General features: G+C 36.6%; 1 protein-coding gene across 1 annotated transcript in view; it reads left to right on the forward strand.

The window, feature by feature from the left end:
• The first annotated feature begins 305 nt into the window (after positions 1–305).
• LOC129718566 (hemicentin-1) overlaps positions 306–18,882 on the forward strand; it is a 396,754-nt gene continuing 378,177 nt past the window's right edge. Inside the window, exon 1 of the mRNA XM_055669452.1 lies at positions 306–1,496. The gene's annotated coding sequence lies outside the window, so the exon portion shown is untranslated. The remainder of the gene's footprint in view (positions 1,497–18,882) is intronic.

An 18,882-nucleotide genomic window follows, 5' to 3' on the forward strand; every position in this document is an offset into this window, starting at 1 on the left:
TTGCTTCCGCGCAGTGTCGGAATGTTGTCCACGCTGCTGTACGTCCTTGCCATGCAGCATATGTTTTTGATGTTCGTTATACAACATTAAAACACATTCATTCTGACTATGGTGTGCTTGCGCTCCCGGTTCACGTTGTGATTTTTCGCTCTTTTTATCATCTCTGTATCTGGCTCGGCCAGCAGCATGAACATGCGCGCATAGCCGATCCGATTGCGGGAGCAGTGGAGATCCGAGTGAAGTGCGATATCCCGCGAGTCGCCAACGAATGCCGCGAGGCTGGAATCGATAGGACCGTGATGCCGATTGGATTTTTAGTACGCTCGTGATCTTCGGAACGTAAAGTCGCGTGGCTTTAGTGTGCCGTCGCGTTTCGGAATCGGATTTTTGATTTTCTTCCTCGTGTCGCAGGAAAAACCTGCACCCGGTGTGGTAGCGCGTTTGAAACTCCGCTGAACGGACAAATTTTCCACCCCTTCCGCCCTTCTAGATGGGGATTTGTGGGGGTGAAGACGCCCGCCGTGATTGTGTATATCTGCCCACGTGCATCCAGCAAAAATAGGATAAGCCGGGACAACGACATGAAGGCGAAAGAACAAAAAGCAAAAAAAGCAGTAATTTATAGCTGCTTGGGCGATTAAGGGCACCACGGAACAAGCGGTGTCCTTCTTCCTTCGTCCGCTCTTCGGAATCGTGTGTGCTGAATGTACTATTTGGTGACGCGAGCAATGATTGTGCTATGAAGCGAATGAAAGAAAAGTTGATGATGACAATGATAATAATGATTATGATAGCTGTCTGAGTACGTGAACATACGTTCATGCATACACAACGCGTCGTCGGTGGGAAAGAACCAGACCCAGGACAACGTTGAATCCAGAAGCGACAATCGGAAGTGAGGTGATATTAGAAATGAAAATTGCTATGTTCAATCAAGTTTATGTAATGGATTGTGACGAGAGTGTGCTTTTTGTTGAGTGCGATGCGATAATTCGTTGATGGTGTTGATCGTGGGAAAATCATACTAAATTATAAATGGAATAAATTGTCCGAAATTCGCCAGACAGCCGTGTTGAAGTGATGCTTGTTGACTTAATCGGCTGCGGCATAGAGTGGGTTTATAGTGATGGTTTGAGCATAGAGGAGAGTTTTTTCCTGCATAAAACTGCAATGTATAACGAGTCCAGCAATTCAGTGAAAGAGTGATCAACACGTTTGTTTTAATCCGGAGTGAAGTTTCGCGGGTGTTATCCTTTAATTGAGTACTCAAGTGAGTTCATTTTAAATTCATGGAATAAATTATACGATATTTCCCGATTTTACGGAAACCGCCCATGATTGTCGTTTGCAACAACCGTCGTTGCCGCTGCTGTCGGCATTATCGTGGTCCAGAAGAGTTGCACCAGCGACAATGTTCGTCGCTAATGCCGGCAACTTCAAAGGATTGCCAGGGAACACCCGAGCAGCCTAACAGCTACCAGCAGCTTTCACGATAGGTAGTTTATTTTACTGTTTATTTTTTTACATGTTTGTCGGGAAAATTACTCCGATCACGTGATGGACTTTATATATGAAGATGATTCCTGCAGGTTTTATCACTTTGCACTTGTTTACACCGAACAAATTTGGCGAAGGAAGACAGGATGCATACATTGTACTGGATTGCACTCGATACAGATCTGTATTGATTATTCACAAGAAATGACAGTATTTTTCAAGAGCCAGTAGACAATTAAAGAAAGTGTTCCGACGGTGAAAATGTAATAGTTCGGTCGGGCAAACTCAGGAAAAAAACACAAATATTTATGTGCTTCTTATGTAGAAAAAACTCGAGGTGCAGAACATTTAAGGAATCGGTTCCTGTTAAACAAATATTCTGTTATGATAATTTTCCAAAGAAGTCGTTTGTAAAATTAAATTTCTTTTCTTTTTTTTTCGTGGAGCCTTTATTCCATAATATTTTGCTCCAAATTGAGCCATTACTTCTTGGTTTCTTCTCATTCATCTCATTCGATCACGTCCAAAACACACAAACGATGCGTGCATCGATGTTTCTGTTTCGAGGGAATCAGGTAAATTAAGGGGTAGTAATTTCCAAATTAGTTGCTCTTTTTTAGAGAACCTTATGCTTACGGCAATAGCGATCAAACAAATGATTGCTTTTATGCTGTCTGAAAACTTTTTAATTGATGGGTTCAAGCATACGGAGACCTCCAACGAACTGTTTCTACGGCGAAAGGATCTGCCGAGACAAGATTAGCGAACAGTCGTTTTGTGGAATAGAAATCTTAATCTGATCAACTTTGTATAATTAGATAAAAATATTTACTTTAAAATTTCGAATGATTTGTGCAATACATAGCTAGTGACTGTTTTTATTTTGATAATTTGCTTAACATCGAGGAAGTTGTTTAAACGGTACAAAACGGTGACGCCTCCTAATCGGTCTTTTTTACGCGGATTTCGAAATCAACGCGTTTTTTTACACGTAGTTGGAAATACACACGGTCACACATTTTAGAGGAAGGTTTTAACGTGGGATATTTTTAATGGTTTTTCATTTTTAAAACCCGAATATAACTGTCTGCATTGCTGGAAGTCACTGTACTGTGTACTTGAACGACTGATTTTGGAAAATACTAATATTATATGGAACTCTCACCAGGTTACGTGAAACCTTAGGATCGAACTGATCCAAGAAGGTTCATCCTGTTAGGACTACGGAACTTACCCTTGAAATACCCCTCTACAATTTATTCTGACCGTATCCTGATAGATGCCGACTACTAAGTTAAGATACTATGGAACGCTGAAGAAAAACACAGCAATCTTTGTTCATCGCTAAGCTACTAAGTGGAGAATTAGATGACGCTGGTCTACTTCAAGTGTTAAATTTTTGCATCTCGAGTTGAACTGGATTCGAAAACCTGTTGAGACCCGAATTGCGAAGAATTGAAAAATTAAAATATTAAAAATGTTTAGTATTTATATCATTTACATTAACGAAATTAATGGAGTGATAGATATAAATGAGTTGAATTTTCACATGATGAATGAAGTGTATCTATTTATGGATTGTAATTAATTTTAACAACTTCACAATAATAAATCAAAGTTTTATGTGTAAAAATAACAGCCCCTCCGCAACGCAACATTACTGCAACCTTTTTATCACCGTACTTTATTTGGGAACAATGGACCATTCACAGCGTGTGTTCGTTGCTTATCTGCTGTTGAACATACTTCGAATTTGATGCAACAACCCCATATTTAATTAATAAGCTCAATACGATGATTAGTTAGTTAATTTTTATTCATTGAGACTATCTATTGTTAGATGGATTAATAAAATACGAATACAAATTGTTAAAATCTGTTTACCAGTGAACACGAACATCGAAGTTCACGCCCTTTTTTCTGGATCGGGTTTTTTTTTTGAAAAATAAGAGCGTGGTAACGATTTCTCGCGATCAGGAATGTGTAATGGTGTGATTTTGTTTTCTCACACAGAGCAGTACCATGGGCGTAAACAGAATTGTTCATAGGAGTGTGCGGGGGGGGGGGGGGGGGGTCGGTAAGTTCTTCAAAATTTTAGAAGTAAAAAACCGTATTTTGAAAAATAGAAATAAATACTAGTACTTAGTGATCAAAGTGATCAACACTAAATTTCATCTTTTATCAAAACTTAACTAAACTTAACTGAATTTAATTTACACTAAACCTACCGTAGAAAGGTAACAATAATAATGTTGTTAATTAAAAACCATCTTCCTTTTATCCTCCGCAAATCGCTCCAGCACTAATTAAATAAATTTTTCACGATTGTTGTTATCCATCTCTGCCGTGGGCTGGCATTTTGACGTAAGTGCAGAATTTTCAAATTTAATTTTTTTATGTATTACTATAGTATGGGCAGTCTCCCTCAAGATGCTTGTTGCCTTTTTCAAATGCATTGAAAATGAGCAGAGACATATCAAAAATAAGAATTGACGTTAGCGCCATTTTGCATAGTACACTATAAAAAAATGTCACGATTACTTCAAGTGTTTTTGCACTTGACTCAATTCGTCACATCACACTGCAAATTGAAGGGATTTAGTGTTTCTCGATGAATAACACTTTCCAATGAAATGATCTTGCGTTGAAAACTGGTTAATGGAAATTACCATCGTATTATTATGAATATCTCTTGTATTATCACCGTTGCTTAAGTCAATTAAATTACACCTGCAATTCCAATTGACAAACGTCAATACCATAAAGCGAAATATAAAAAGTGACTACGCAAGCAGCCCATTTACCCAGAGCTCGAAAATTTATTTGAGTTTGATTGAAGCCCACGGCAGATTTTCCGATGAACACTAAGCAAGCAGAAAGCACTCAACCGCTGTTCAACCATTGTTGACCTCAGCCAGGTTTTCACCAGACGTAATGTGCTGAACGCGCGTTCAATCATGCATGTTGTACATGGTATAGCAAGTGCAATTCTAATTGCTTTCTCAGTAGCAGGGAAGAAAGAACGGGCTTCAGCAAGCAGGTCTATAAGGTCCAGCTTTTCCAAGTTCTTACGGCCTGCTTTCATGCTGCTACAATGTTGATACCAGACTTTCACCTCTACAACAAAATTGTCGTGAAAAATTACGATAGCTTTGGTTTTGCGCTTGAACTCTTCCAGCGACATGCGTATTACGTTAGCGGGATGCAGCAAGGACAACGCGTAGGCAGGTGCAACGGACCCCCCTGCTACCCCCCCCCCTTCCCTGGCTGCGCCTATCAGCAGTACTATTCTCTATGCATCGTCAAAGTGGATCAGATGACTATTGCTATCAATTCATCCTCAAAATTTTTTTCAAATTAATTAACACGTACGCGCTTCGAAACAGTTATTTGGTGCTCGCACACTTTATGTTCTAAAATTATCAAAGTAGAAACAGTTACTGAGTAAGTGGGTGAATAATTTTGAAGACATCGATGAGAGAAATGTCGATGACTTCCCAAATCGCGGTTCTGTCGATATAGTGTCGGAGTAAGACCAAAAAGTGATCTAAGATCGGTGCTCCCGAATTGTTTGAAAAAAAAAAAACGGATAGAAATAATCTCACAAGACTGTTCGAAGATACTTGATCGCAAGTAATTTAAAATTTCGAAGAACCGATGTTGAGTGAAAAACTTGTTCCGAAAAGTTTCGAATGGGTAAGACAGCAAAATGGAGTTCTGACACTTGATTACCATTTCAGTCGCCCGATACCAATTCAATTAAAACGTTCAAGCTTAAATTTAAAGATATTACTTGGGAAAACCGACCCTGCAGTTTGAAACAGCTTGTTTGCCGAACTCACAAAATTTGGAGTTCGTTTTCAGAAGAATGCGCGAAATGTCGTACAAAGTATGCCTCTAAGACGCAAAGCCTTCATGGACGTTGAGCATGATTGGGCCTACTTCAAATGTATTTGCATGAATGTTTTCAATTCAATAAAACAATATTTGAAAGAGTTTTCCTATTATGTTTTTTATCATAACATTTTTTTAATCGACGTAAAACGTATTATTCGAATATTTATTTTAATGAACAATTGTTTTGTTTTGAAAAGTCGCGTAAAATGAACCGCATAGAAAGGAATTCAAAACGATACAGAAAACTCAAATCTGCGCTGAGATGCAAAACCTAAATATTTGTAATGGAATGCATTGCTGGTTGTGATGATTTCAGAAGGGTTTTGATTAAATTTCATTACAAACTTGAAGCAGGCAAAATCAAAGTGAAAATGGAGTGTTATCGTTAAATTAATTTCTTTTGAACTATTGATCGTCAAGGAACGAAAACACGTGTCCGGGTAAACTCCGATCTATTCCAGTGGATAATCGTATCGAGCCTTCAAAATCTGTTTCCAATTTGGTTTCGGTCCTGTTCCGATGTTAGGTTGAAATTAAACAGATAATAATAAATAATAATAAAAGATGATAAAAATTTTGTTGCAAATTCTGTGTGTTCAGTGTGTTATTTTTTCCATAATTCTTTTGGTAGCTCTTCAAGCACAGAAGGATTATACTGATATTTGAAAGGCCAAAAATGCAATGATAGTTTATTTTGCTAGTGTCTTGCATAATTTTGATAGAGAGAGATCAACACCGCGGGAACTAATTGTTGTAACAAAAGATATGTTTTGAAGGAGGTATGCAGTACTTTTTTACAATTTTTATTTAATTTGTAACATAAAATAAAATCATATTAGTCTTTACTGGTTAACTTTGAATTGGTTACGAATCTTGGCAACACAATCTTAACATTTTCAATTGGATACAGGTGCTTGAATACATATAAGCAGTGGTGGGCACCGCTAACTGAAAATTTAGCGACGCTAATCGATAATTCGCTAGCTGGAATATTTAGCTCGATAATCGCTAAACGCTAAACGCTAAACCCATATTAGCGGAACTTTCGCTAATCGCTAATCGCTAACTTTTTAACACGTAGATTGTCATATGGCCATATTTATAGCTCATAAAAACAAACGAAAAAAAATAACTTTTGAATGCACTTTATAATGAGAGGTTCGAAGTTTGCAATACGATCTTCAAACTTGAGACACAGACCAACAGACATTTCTAGCAAGTTCTGAATCAATTCTTCGTTTGGGAGATAACAGTAGTTTCCGCAAAAAAAGCAGTGCTAGTGTACGTGCATGTGTCAAACTGAGAACCACGAATATATATCAGACTGCATGACAGCTCCCTAGACGACGCTGTCACGCAATGACTGTGGTTGACTGTAAATTTTATTTATTTATTCGTTCAACATCAACAGACTCAAAATATATTTAAAAAATTACTCCTAATACTAGAGCGAGGTAGATGGTAGTCGAAAACGGAAGATACACTATTGAAAACGCGCTGAAGTCCACTAAGAGCTCCGTTTGCCCCATAATTTGTACGACGAATGGAATTCAGAGGAAAAGGTTATTCCGAACGACTCTGGAATTAATGATTAGATTGATATTGCCCAGTTTTACAGCACAGTCGGTTCTCGCCATCAGGGTATCAGCAATTAACATAGCTCGTGAAAGATCAATTCTTACTTTCAAAGAGTCAAGGCCGATGAGCTGCGCGCGATTTTCATAACTGGGGAGCTGGTGAGGATCGTTCCAAGGTAGATGTCGAAGAGCAAAACGTACAAATCTCCGCTGAATTGCTTCGATTCTGTTAGCACCATTAAAGTAATGAGAGCTCCACACTTTCGAACAGTATTCTAGCGTCGAGCGAACTAATGAGCAATATAGACTTTTGCAATACACGTCCCTGAAATTCTTGGCCATTCTCATTATCATTCCCAAATTTCGCGAGGCTGCAGCAACGGTATAGCAGGGTATTCTGGGGCGACTGAGAATGCAGTTCACATCGTGGAAGTAGAGGATGAAGATTAAAGGCCCGAGGTGACTACCTTGTGGGATTCCGGAAGAAGCATGAAATTCTTGCGATCTGTTGTCTCCAATTTTTACCATGATGTGGCGATACGCAAGATACGATTGAAGCCAGCGTAAAATGTTTCGGTCGAGTTTTTCAATGGTAATGTTGTGATTAATTTTATCGAAGGCTGCTGACAAATCAGTAAATATAGCATCGGTTTGGTGCCCTTCAGACATAATATCCATTGGAAATGAGGTGAACGTTAGAAGATTCGTTGTTGTTGAACGCTTTGGCTTGAATCCATGCTGCGTATCAGAGATAAGAGACTTACAATGATACAAAATCGGTTTCATCACGACCAACTCGAACAGTTTTGAGACTGCATTCTTGGCGGAGATTCCGCGGTAATCATCGACGTTTCTCTTGTCACCTTTTTTGTAAACAGGAAACATATACGCGAACTTCCATGCAGATGGAAAGTTGCCTGTAGAGAGTGAGAGGTGGGAAAGATGACAAAGCGGAGTAATGAAGCCGGTATCGCATCGCTTCAGTAGAAATTTGAAATGATGGTTTTTTTTCGTGACAATGAAGCTAGGTTCCAATATTACGTCTGTTAGTATGTGCTTGAGGATTCAATTAAAAACTAGGAGCAGCAAAATTGGTTTTGCTTGTATGTAAAAAAAATCTACTCTCAAATTTTTTCCATAAACAACACAATTATTATTTGAATCGAAGAAGTTACCATATAATTTCAGGATGCTCTAGTGGCTTGTACGCTAAATGGAACCCCATTCTATGGTAAAAAGACTGACTTGCACTTATTTCGTAAAGAGAGAAACACTAGACAGTTGAAACAAACGAACGTTATTTGAATGAAACATACGTTATAAAGTAATTTTCGCCGTAAAGTACGTTCATCGTTCGAATCAATTTATGTACGCCATCAGCAACTCACAAATTTTGTAAATATTTTTTTGTCGCTTCTCTACAAATTTAGCGAATTAGCGATTAGCGTTTCGAAGGTCAAAATTCTAGCGACGCTAACAGTTCGCTAATCAGCTCAAAAATTAGCGAAACCGCTAAACCGCTAACTGAAAATTAGCGGAATGGTGCCCACCACTGCATATAAGGATACCAGAGGGTTCATTTTACAAGGTTCCATCATGCATGTATAATTTTCCAATCGATTGCTGCAAGACTGAAGGAAATCGGTTGTAAATAAACCGACTTAAAAGCATTAGAAAATGGACAAGCTTCGTTCCCTTTCCGTTGATAGCTTATCAAATTGCACTTCTATGTGATAGGCTGTAGGTAAACGTAGTTTTACGTCAAAATCCTATGTCATCGTTATAGACTTCATTACAGAGGAGAGCTAAATGTGAATGGTCATGCGTTTGCGTCGGTTTTATTCTGTGACGTACCCAAAGTGACATTAAAAAAAGTTCAACCATGTATATGATGATTCTCAGAGATCGGCAATCAACTCCATTTACCATTTTTCAATTCTGTGATGGCCGGTTTGTGGCGAAAAGCCCACGGTGGTCAAATACCATCCGATATTGGTATTTTCAGAAACACAATGTTGCCCAGAAGCCAGCAATCATTTCCAAAAGCGATTTCGATTTCCAAAATGGCGACTCTGCTGTCAAGAAAATAGCCTGGGTTTTGGCCACTGGCCAATAATTTCAATACTTCTAAAAGTAGAACTCCAGATGTCATTTTAAAATCCGAATTGGCGACATCCAGTTTCTGTAAAAGAGCCCAAAATCGGTGTTGTCTTTAAAGTGATGATGGACGTAGAGGATGGATCCTGAAGTGAGTTGTGCCAATGCGGCAATGGAAAATAAGAAATGATTCTTAATTTTGTAGCTTTTGATTCTAAGCATTGCTGGGAACGTTCAACTAGCGTAATAATAGTTCTGATGCCACAAAACATCATAAATGAATAATGTTCATGCGAATCAAAAACAAGTTGCTGTTTCCAAAAATTAAAGAACAATGGTAAAATGTTAGATTGAATTACAATGGGACACAGCCACCAATATCTGATAATAAACCACCACAGCGAGCGCAACGGTTTGTGTATTGCCATCGAGATGAATTTTGGCGAAACTTAGTCGATTCTTTTCAGTGCCGTTAAACAGATATATGGGTGCTTCTTAACCATCCGGACATATACACGATCGATTTTTTTAGATGTTGCTCGCTTTCTACCGCGAGTTTCACTCGTGACGAAAGAATAAATACAACAGCGCTTCACACTTCTTGTTCGCTACGACACTTTCGTGCACGTTTAAAGCCTGTTATGCATTACCCTCATACAACTACAAAATAAAAATCAAGAGCACTGTAAGATTACAATATTAAAGGTACAATAGATTTTACAATTGTGATAAACAATAGTTTGATAGTGCACGGGTCTTGAAAATTGCGGTCGAATAGAGTATAGTATTTGCTTTAGTAATGATGGAGTCCGTAATCTCGGTAGTGATAGCTCGGTACAATTTCCTTTAGGTTGTACCGAGGTTAACTAAAAATTGAGACAGCTGTCATTATTTCATTAACCAAGCACTCAGTGGTACCGTTCTCGGCAAAAATTACTGAGACCTGGCAATAAGATTTAAGTGTGCAGTCCAAACAAATCCGTCGTGAATTCATTAAGAAGGTATCATAATCGGAATAAGTTCATTGCAAATCCATTGAAATTTATGTTGTTAGATGGATAATTTAGCTTCCTAAAATTTTTCTGAACATTTTAAAATGGTTCTTCTTAAAGAATAAAAGTTTTTCTAGCAAAAGTTTTTCATGAATTGTACGTAAAATCCATTACTTCATCAAGCACAGGCAAAGCGAAGCGGTGAATGTAAGTCAGATGTAAGCTAGTCCGATCATTATACCTACAAAGCAGGCGTTCGCATTCCCAAGGAGTGTTTATAGGTATATGAATTTCTGATTTTTGGAAACATTTTACAAAAAAATATACTGCAAACTTTGAATAATCGATTTCATTGTTACTGCTTGAAGAAAAAAACGCAGCAATCGTAAGGGTGAATCGTGCTCGGAAATGGATAATTGTTTAGAACATTTTTTATAGTACTTTTTAGGGATTTTTAAGAAAACATACTTAACGTCATCAGGAGAAGTTGTTTGAAGTTACTGGCAAATTTCTGAAGAATTTTTTCGTTTGGATAAGTTTTCACCTGCATTTGCATCAGAGGGAGAAATTTGAAGCATGTAACACACATTATCACGAGCCGTTCATATGAATCGTTTCTAAGAATAGAGCGAAAGAACTAACGGCTCACGAAAATGAACCACAGTTCGCCCGAAACCGAAGTTTATCGAAACAAGACGAGCCTTTCATACAAGCCGGTTCGCAACGGTGAGTGAGCGGTTCAGAGCCGCTCTTGGAGAAGAGCCATTTTGCCAAAGTATGATACTTAACCAATGTTCCCAATTGTCTGAATCTATTTGAAACGATATAAATCTTTTATTTTAAGAATTTTTACCGCGTCGGTACAATTTATTCTGTACATTCTAGTGCTTTATATGTGAATATCGTATATGTTAGCGATGATTAAAATAATGTAAACAATAACATTTGTTTCGATTGTCTCTGCGCATCTCTGTACAGCCATACGTATCTTGTCTATACAAATTGTCATGTCTATTGTTAAATCCTTCCAGCTTTCTTAATGCGGTTCATTATTGTTTAGGTGGTGCATATATTGATATATTCAATAAATATCAGCAACTTTCCAATTCATAACGTGTTATGTAGAATATATTTCAAACGTTACAAATGGCATCACTCTGAACTGCGTTGAAGTTCTGTTTTGTACTTTTTCTGATTCGTCGTTTTTCAGATTTCTGGTAATACCAATCACTCGGTGTTCGCACTTTCATTACAGGAAGGTGGATTTGCCAATGGATGTAGCTAACCAAATGAGACAACAGTTAATGTATTGTAAATTATTGATTATTGAAAAAGTATTCATGGTTGGGTGCGCATGTTTTTAGAGAATCGACTCTAGGTTACACCAAATAATCGACATGAATGACAAATTTGGTGGAGATTTGGAGATTTCCGTCAAATGTCGTCACCCAGACGAACACATACGATTCGCATAGATTCTCTAGGATTCCTCACATTGGATTCGTGAGCGTCCTTGAAAAGGATTCCCGAAATAGTAGAAGGGTGGTATCCAAGACACGACCGCATAGTTGACGTAGGACTACAATTGTTTTATATTTGCTTTTGAAGCTCTGTTTGATTTGAATGTTCTACTTTTGGCACGGTTCGATTTCGGCACACATGTGCCAACAATGAGCACATTTTGTAGTTTTCTTGATTTATTTATACATTTTGTAGTTTTCTTGATTTATTTTAACCAATTCAAGCTCAACATCCTCCAAAATATGAATATGTTCCGGCAATATAGTGTATAGGCAATATAGGCAAAGCAGTACTATGTTTCTAATTACTCGGGTGGTAATATCAAGTATCTAGGTCGTCAGCCCAAATTCATCAAGTGACACCTCAAACGACTTGGAACTAAAACTAGTTCATGGGGTCTGTATTTTGATTATTTATTTGCAGCACTCTCTTTTAGAAGAAAAATTATTCTCTTTAACATTGATGAATATCTTTCACTCTAATACAGTAAATTTTCCCTGATACGCGAAAAGGCAACCTTCTATAAAATAATAAATTGAGTATGATTTAGTAGAAATTAAACTTCCTTCTATATCTATTTTAGTCTATATTGTGAAAGATGGCTCACTCACCGATCACAAACCGGCAAAGATGTCACATTATTTTTTATTCCTGCAGATACAAGCTCATGGAAAAAATATCGATAACGAATTACAGTTTTTAGTAGAAAATGTATGTTCACAGAAAATTTAAAATTGACATAGAATTTCATGAACATGTTAACATTCAATTCAGGTCAATTTAAACATTTTATCAGTATACAGTATACAGTAATCAGAAAAAAAATTAATCAGTTTCAAGATACCAAAGAACAACAAAGATACCATATTTGAAAGTCATATGTCTGTTATCTTCAAAAATAAACAGGGCTAGAGTGATGCACAGCATTAGCCTCAGCAATTATTATTTGCAAAGTGTTATTCAATTACAAGTAAGGTTATGGAAAGTGATATTTTCTTGTTGATGCTAATGCAAAACAAAAAAAATTGATTGAAAAATACCCTATATTTGGTTTTTTAATAAATCTGAGAAAAACAGAGTGTAGAGTTCAAAAAAAAAAAAAAAACAACGCATTTTATCTGTACAATGCACCAAATTTATACACCCTGCTATCTGCCTCTACCGACTCGTACAGAATTTTGTTGTCCCCGGCGGCGCAACGTATTTTGCGGCACCCGAATAATCATATTAAATTCTGATATTTAATCGAATAATCATATTAAATTCTGATCTGATACGAAACATAAAGAAGAAGATGACAATTCAAACGGCAATTCGATTTTTTTTTATTTTTTTAATAGGGGGATTTGTTAGTAGCTTAAGTATTTATGATAGATATTAGTAAATAATGAGTATGTGTGTCCAATCACAAATGGTGAATTCTCAACACTGTTAGTAATTTGTAATTTTAATTGTTAGGATTTGTTTGCTTTCGCAATTAGGACTTATAATTCGTAGGGATTTAAACCTACTTGTCAAGAAAGGAAAGTAAACTTACAACTAACTTAAATGCTAATTTATTGGCTACAAAGAGAGCTTATCGTAGCAATTGAGGATTGCAACGATTTTTGTCGAAAATTGTTAATAATTTTATTTGACATAGCTTCTAATGGTTCAACACCAGTAAGTCTATGTAATTCGAGTGTACCAAACCAAGGAGGACGCTTCAAAATCATTTTTTAGAATTTTATTCTGAATCCTTTGGAGCGTTTTCTTCCTTATTGAACAGCAACTTGACCAGATCGGTACAGCAAAAAGCATTGCTGGTCTAAAAATTTGTTTGTAAATCAAAAGTTTGTTTTTTAAACAATGTTTAGAATTCCTGTTAATGAGAGGATATAAACATCTCGCATATTTGATGCACTTGGCTTGTATACTCTCAATGTGCTCTTTGAAAATAAGTTTTTAACGGCAATTCGACGAGTGACCAGCGCTCTATTCATACATTGCTCGTTGCAGTACTGTTGCCTGGCCAGCATGTTTCCCTCCAAGACATCAGTTTTAATAGCATTCTTACAGCAGAACGTAAAACTGTCTGATAGTAGAGGTGGCTACGAACTTTCACCTTCAAAAAAAAGCTTCACCTTCAAGACATCAAAATAGCCTAGGCTCATTAAAGCAAACATTAGTTGACCTATTGGGACGAGGAGATTCTGTCAATTTTTTTTGACACTGCTATACACGATATCACAGCAGGCGGTTGGTGTCCACTCATGAAGTCTGTGCCAGGCGCGCTAGCATTCGACCTTGAAACTTTTATGAAATTTTCACTGTTTAACAATGAAATGATAATGATAACTAAAGGATCACAAAATTGTCATTTTATCAATCCAACGACATATTGATTATTGTGATCCATCGTGTGGTTACATCAGTATTAACGTTTGAAATCTTTCATTCCGACGTTACACCTTGGTTTTAGTTTCCACAGAATGTATCTCGATATAGTGCGGTTAGACGTAGTCCTACGTCAAAAAGAATTCTCTGAGATGCCCTGTATGTGGCTCTAGGATTCTTGAATAAGAATCGTGAGTGGGAATCCTCTGGATCGTGTTTGCGATTCCTTTTACGATTCCGTCACCGTGTTAATCGGTGTCCTGGGGATTCTCACTCAGGATTTTCTGCGTGTTAGTAAGGGCAGTCAAGGACTGCTGTATATTCAATGAATCGAAACAATTTAAAATTTTTTATTTCTATTCGGATGGAATTTTGCTTTCATGATGAATTTTATTTCTTCGAACGCAGTGTCAAAACAAAAGATTTACTTTTTATACGTGCATTGAATGAGTTCTTCACAGGATAAATGACCAATGATATTAAATTTTACAGTGTTAGTGTAATAAAAACTCTTGAAATTTAAGAAAACGTTGTTCCAGAAGACGCTGTTCGGTTGTGTTTTAGAGACACGGACTACAACTATGAGAAAATTGAGGCAACGTTTCCCGCAAAGAAGTGAAATATGCATACTTCAATCTTACATCTGCACAAAATAAAAATTAACAAAAAAAATTAACAAAAGACTGTGGAGGATATTCATTCTCTTTGCGTTTTGGACGAAGAATTAAAAACATGGTTACAGCAAATCCAGATCTGGGCGATGGCGCAACAGGTTCACTTGAAGTGCTGTTTGTTAGTCTGGAACAGAAAAGCCAAAAAATTTTCCAAAGTTTTTTTTAATGTCGTAGAGATCTTTCTTGCTTATGGTAAATAATGACATAAACTTTTCGTGGACACCAATTGTAAGAAATCTGTACAACCTGACTAATTATTATGAGATTACAATTTTTTTGCACCTATTTAAATCAGTAGAAGAAAACAGGCCTTAAACTCCTGAATATTGATCAATTAATCAAATTTCAATCACGAGAACGAAAACTTTGAATAACTCATTGTTTTGCGAGTATATAAATACCGTTTAACACAGAAAATCTCTGGATAAACACAAATTGAAAAACACAATCAACTAAAATTGTAGCTATTCAGGTGTCATTTGGGTGCTGAAAAAAAATCGATTGGTAATATCAATTGATTACACTGTGCTACAAATGAAAAAAAAAAAATGCAAGAACTTCTGAAGTCACCTAGTGTAGGTTGTAGGTCTTGTTGAGTGTAACATTTGCTCTTACTAGAAATTTTCCAAACACCCCCAAAATCTGAAGTTATGGTCAAAATACGGTTTTTTTGACCTCACTGCATACAATTTTTTTTTACTCAGTCATTTCTCAACCGATTTCCAATATTGAGGCAGTTTTGGAAAGAAGATAAACAGAGCTTTCAAAAGATTTACTGGTTTGTACAAATATCACTGAAACATTATGAGTTATTTGAGTTTAAATATAATTTTTTAGATTTTTTCACACAATTTTTTAACATGAGGTCTATGAACTGGGTTTTGATCATAACTTCAAATTTTTGGGGTATTTGAAACTTTAAGTATGCGCGCTATTAACACTTGACTAGAGCTATTACCCACACTAAGTCACACCAAAAGCTCTTGCATTTTTTACCATTTGTAGCACCGTGAAACAATTGTGCGTTAGATGAGAAAAAATCTGGTTTCCTTAAAAAACCTATAACTCAGCCAAATATCCACCGAATTTCACAAAACTACTTTTGTTTGATTCGTTATTGAATATTATTTCAAAATTTTATTGTATTTGTAGTATCTTTCTCACAAAAATAGGTGACGAATTTCAAGTTATGTTGAAAACTAGCATGTAAAAGTCTAAAAGATAATATTTAAACTCAAATAACTTAACATGTTTTAGTGACATTAGTACAAACCTGTAAGTGTTTTGAAAGCTCTGTTTATCTTCTTTTCAATACTGCCTAAATATTGAAAATCGGTTGAGAAATGACTGAGTTAAAAAAAATGTATTCTCTGAGGTCCAAAAACCCGTATTTTGACCATAACTTCAGATTTTGGAGGTGTTTGGAAAATTTCTAGTATGAGTGAATGTTACACTCAACAAGACCAACAACCAACGGTAGGTCACTTCAGAAGTTCTTGTGTTTTTTCACCATTTGTAGCACCGCGAAATAATTGTAAGATAGAAGCCATAAATTCTGGTTTTCTTAAAAAATATATAACTCAGTCAAATATTCACCGATTTTCATAAAACCACATTTTTTTGATTCGTAATTGAATATAATTTCAAAAGTTTAGTGTATTTGTAGTATCTTTCTCACAAAAACAGGTGGAAAATTTCGAATTAAATTGAAAAACTGCGTGAAAAAAACTAAAATATTATATTTAAACTCAAATAACTTAACATGTTTTAGTGATATTTGTACAAACCAGTAAATCTTTTGAAAGCTCCGTTTATCTTCTTTCCAAAACTGCCTCAATATTGGAAATCGGTTGAGAAATGACTTCGTTAAAAAAAATTGTATGCAGTGAGGTCCAAAAAACCGTATTGTGACCATAACTTCAGATTTTGGGGGTGTTTGGAAAATTTCTAGTATGAGCGAATGTTATACTCAACAAGACCTACAACCTACACTAGGTCACTTCAGAAGTTCTAAATCGCTGTAGCACAGTGTTATTATTATTATTACAGTTTGCTGAACAGTTTTATAATCTGACAGATATTAACACTTTTTTCGAGAAGACTATACTTTTGAGCCCTACCTCTAAACGATATTCGAAGGTCGATTTTTTTTCATGCATCTCATTGGCACTTTAGTATATCTATTAACTGAGTTGACCAAGCGTATGGTAAAAATCTGAAATCAAAGTTATTTAATCTAGTCCCGCATTCGTTTTTTTTATTCACACGGTACAATTTTCCATTTTAGATATGCAACGATTTCCATCGAACTTAAGTATTTTATCATTGAAACCATGGTGTTAAATCTCGAGGTTTTTATACCATTCATGTGTGTTTTAGACCGTTCACATTAAATTTCTTGATTTTTATTAGGATGGATGAAGCTCAAGGTGAATCCTCGTTGAATCCAAAAATGGCTGACTTCGAGTCACCACTTCGAATTTTCAAAAGCACAAGGCTTGGAAATACTCATTGCGTTCCCTATAAAAATTCTATTTTATGTTTGCTTCACCACAGCAAACATAAAATAGCATTTTCACAAAGAACGCATTAACTATTTCCGTGTTTTGTGCTTTCGAAAATTCGAAGTGGCTACTCGAAGTCGGCCATTTTTGGATTTAATGAGATTTCACCAAGCTTTCGTCAATTTTGAAGATTCAACATAAATTCTACACATATGTCAGAGTTTTCAATTTTTTTGTTGACTCAATGGTAATTGGATTTATTCCCAATTTCACACCTACAAGCAATTTCATGTGGTATGGTAGTACAACTCAATCCTTTGCTCCTAACAGGTCTATGAATTTATGTTTGGCAAAAACGTGGCGTGTAATGCCAATAGCGCTATTCTCTGTTGGTAATAAGATGTTGAGGGCGAGCGAAAGTTCATTGCTAGTTTACGACCGAAGCCTTTTAATTTATGGTAGGCTACTTGAGCACAGTAGAAGAGTAAAAATGGGAAATTAACCCTATCCCCGCGGAGAGAAAACAGTTTTTACATCAAAAAATGGAATTCAAACTCTTATTACCAAGCAACTGCATGGCATCACCCGCAGGGAATGGGTTAATGGAAAAAGTTCCGCTAAATTTGCTGTGTTAATCGTTAATTCAACCAGAATTGAATCACATTCAGTATGTAAAACCTTTAATAAGAAGATGAAATTTTGTGTACCTTTCTATATATATTTTCGAGTGAACAATTATGTTCTGAATATTTTTTTACTGATCGAATACAGTAAATTCCAAATTTACTATGGACTTTTTGTTTTATGGTAGATCTAGTTGATTGCGAGCGGTTCTCAATAGAAAGAAATTTTGATGCTTAATAGATTAGTGTTGTCACTAATGCATCAGTCTTTTTGAGGTACAAAAACTTGTCTACAATGATTTAAGAATCCCCCATTCTATAATATGCCCAAAAGATACTTGTACATTAGTAAAAATTTTCCCTTCGCCAGTTTTTCAGCAAAAAAAAGAAAACTCCTCCGTATTTTTATCACCATCACCTAACGTGTAAGCTGTCCTGTTCGATTATTAGCTGGACCGAGTAAAATACATTTTCCCCCATCAAAATTCCATTAGCAAATTATAGTGTGACGAAAGCAAAGGGTAGAAAAAAAAACTATCCGGAAATTGACCTTGCCCGCGGCATATTACGCTAGCCGCATTCTTATAACCTGCACCCGGTGGCGAGCCATTTTCATCCTTCGCTTCACCAACCGATATGTCGCTCAATTTGCTTGCCTGCGTCAATATGCCCACCACTTGGCCAGGATGCCGTAATATTTTTTGTGCCCGGCTCTCTGGGGATTTTAATCGATTGGCACTAGAATGTTATTTTTTTCGTTCGTTCGAAAAGCCGTCAAAGCGCCAAGGCATGGGAGCTCGGGAGGATAACGCTATGTGGTGTAAGGTTATGGCTCATATTGCTGCTTTCGGTTGGAATGGAAGTCTACGCTTCGCACATTTTGCCACGCTGGCATGCACCTCGGAATGGTGTTATAGAATGCCTCGTACGCTACAGAGCTCCGGTACACAGGAATGAATCGACCGCATGGGAGTTGCCTGCGCAGGACGACAAAGGGGTCGAACAAAGCATAGCGCAAAGCGGGATTATTATGTCCTCGGTCGGATGGTGTTTGGCCCGCTGTGAGCACTATGGGAGCGGCCAAGTGGGATCGGGAGATTGATTTTAAAACAAGCAAAACATGA

Source organism: Wyeomyia smithii, chromosome 1 (genome assembly GCF_029784165.1).
Source record: "Wyeomyia smithii strain HCP4-BCI-WySm-NY-G18 chromosome 1, ASM2978416v1, whole genome shotgun sequence".
NCBI lineage: Eukaryota > Metazoa > Arthropoda > Insecta > Diptera > Culicidae > Wyeomyia > Wyeomyia smithii.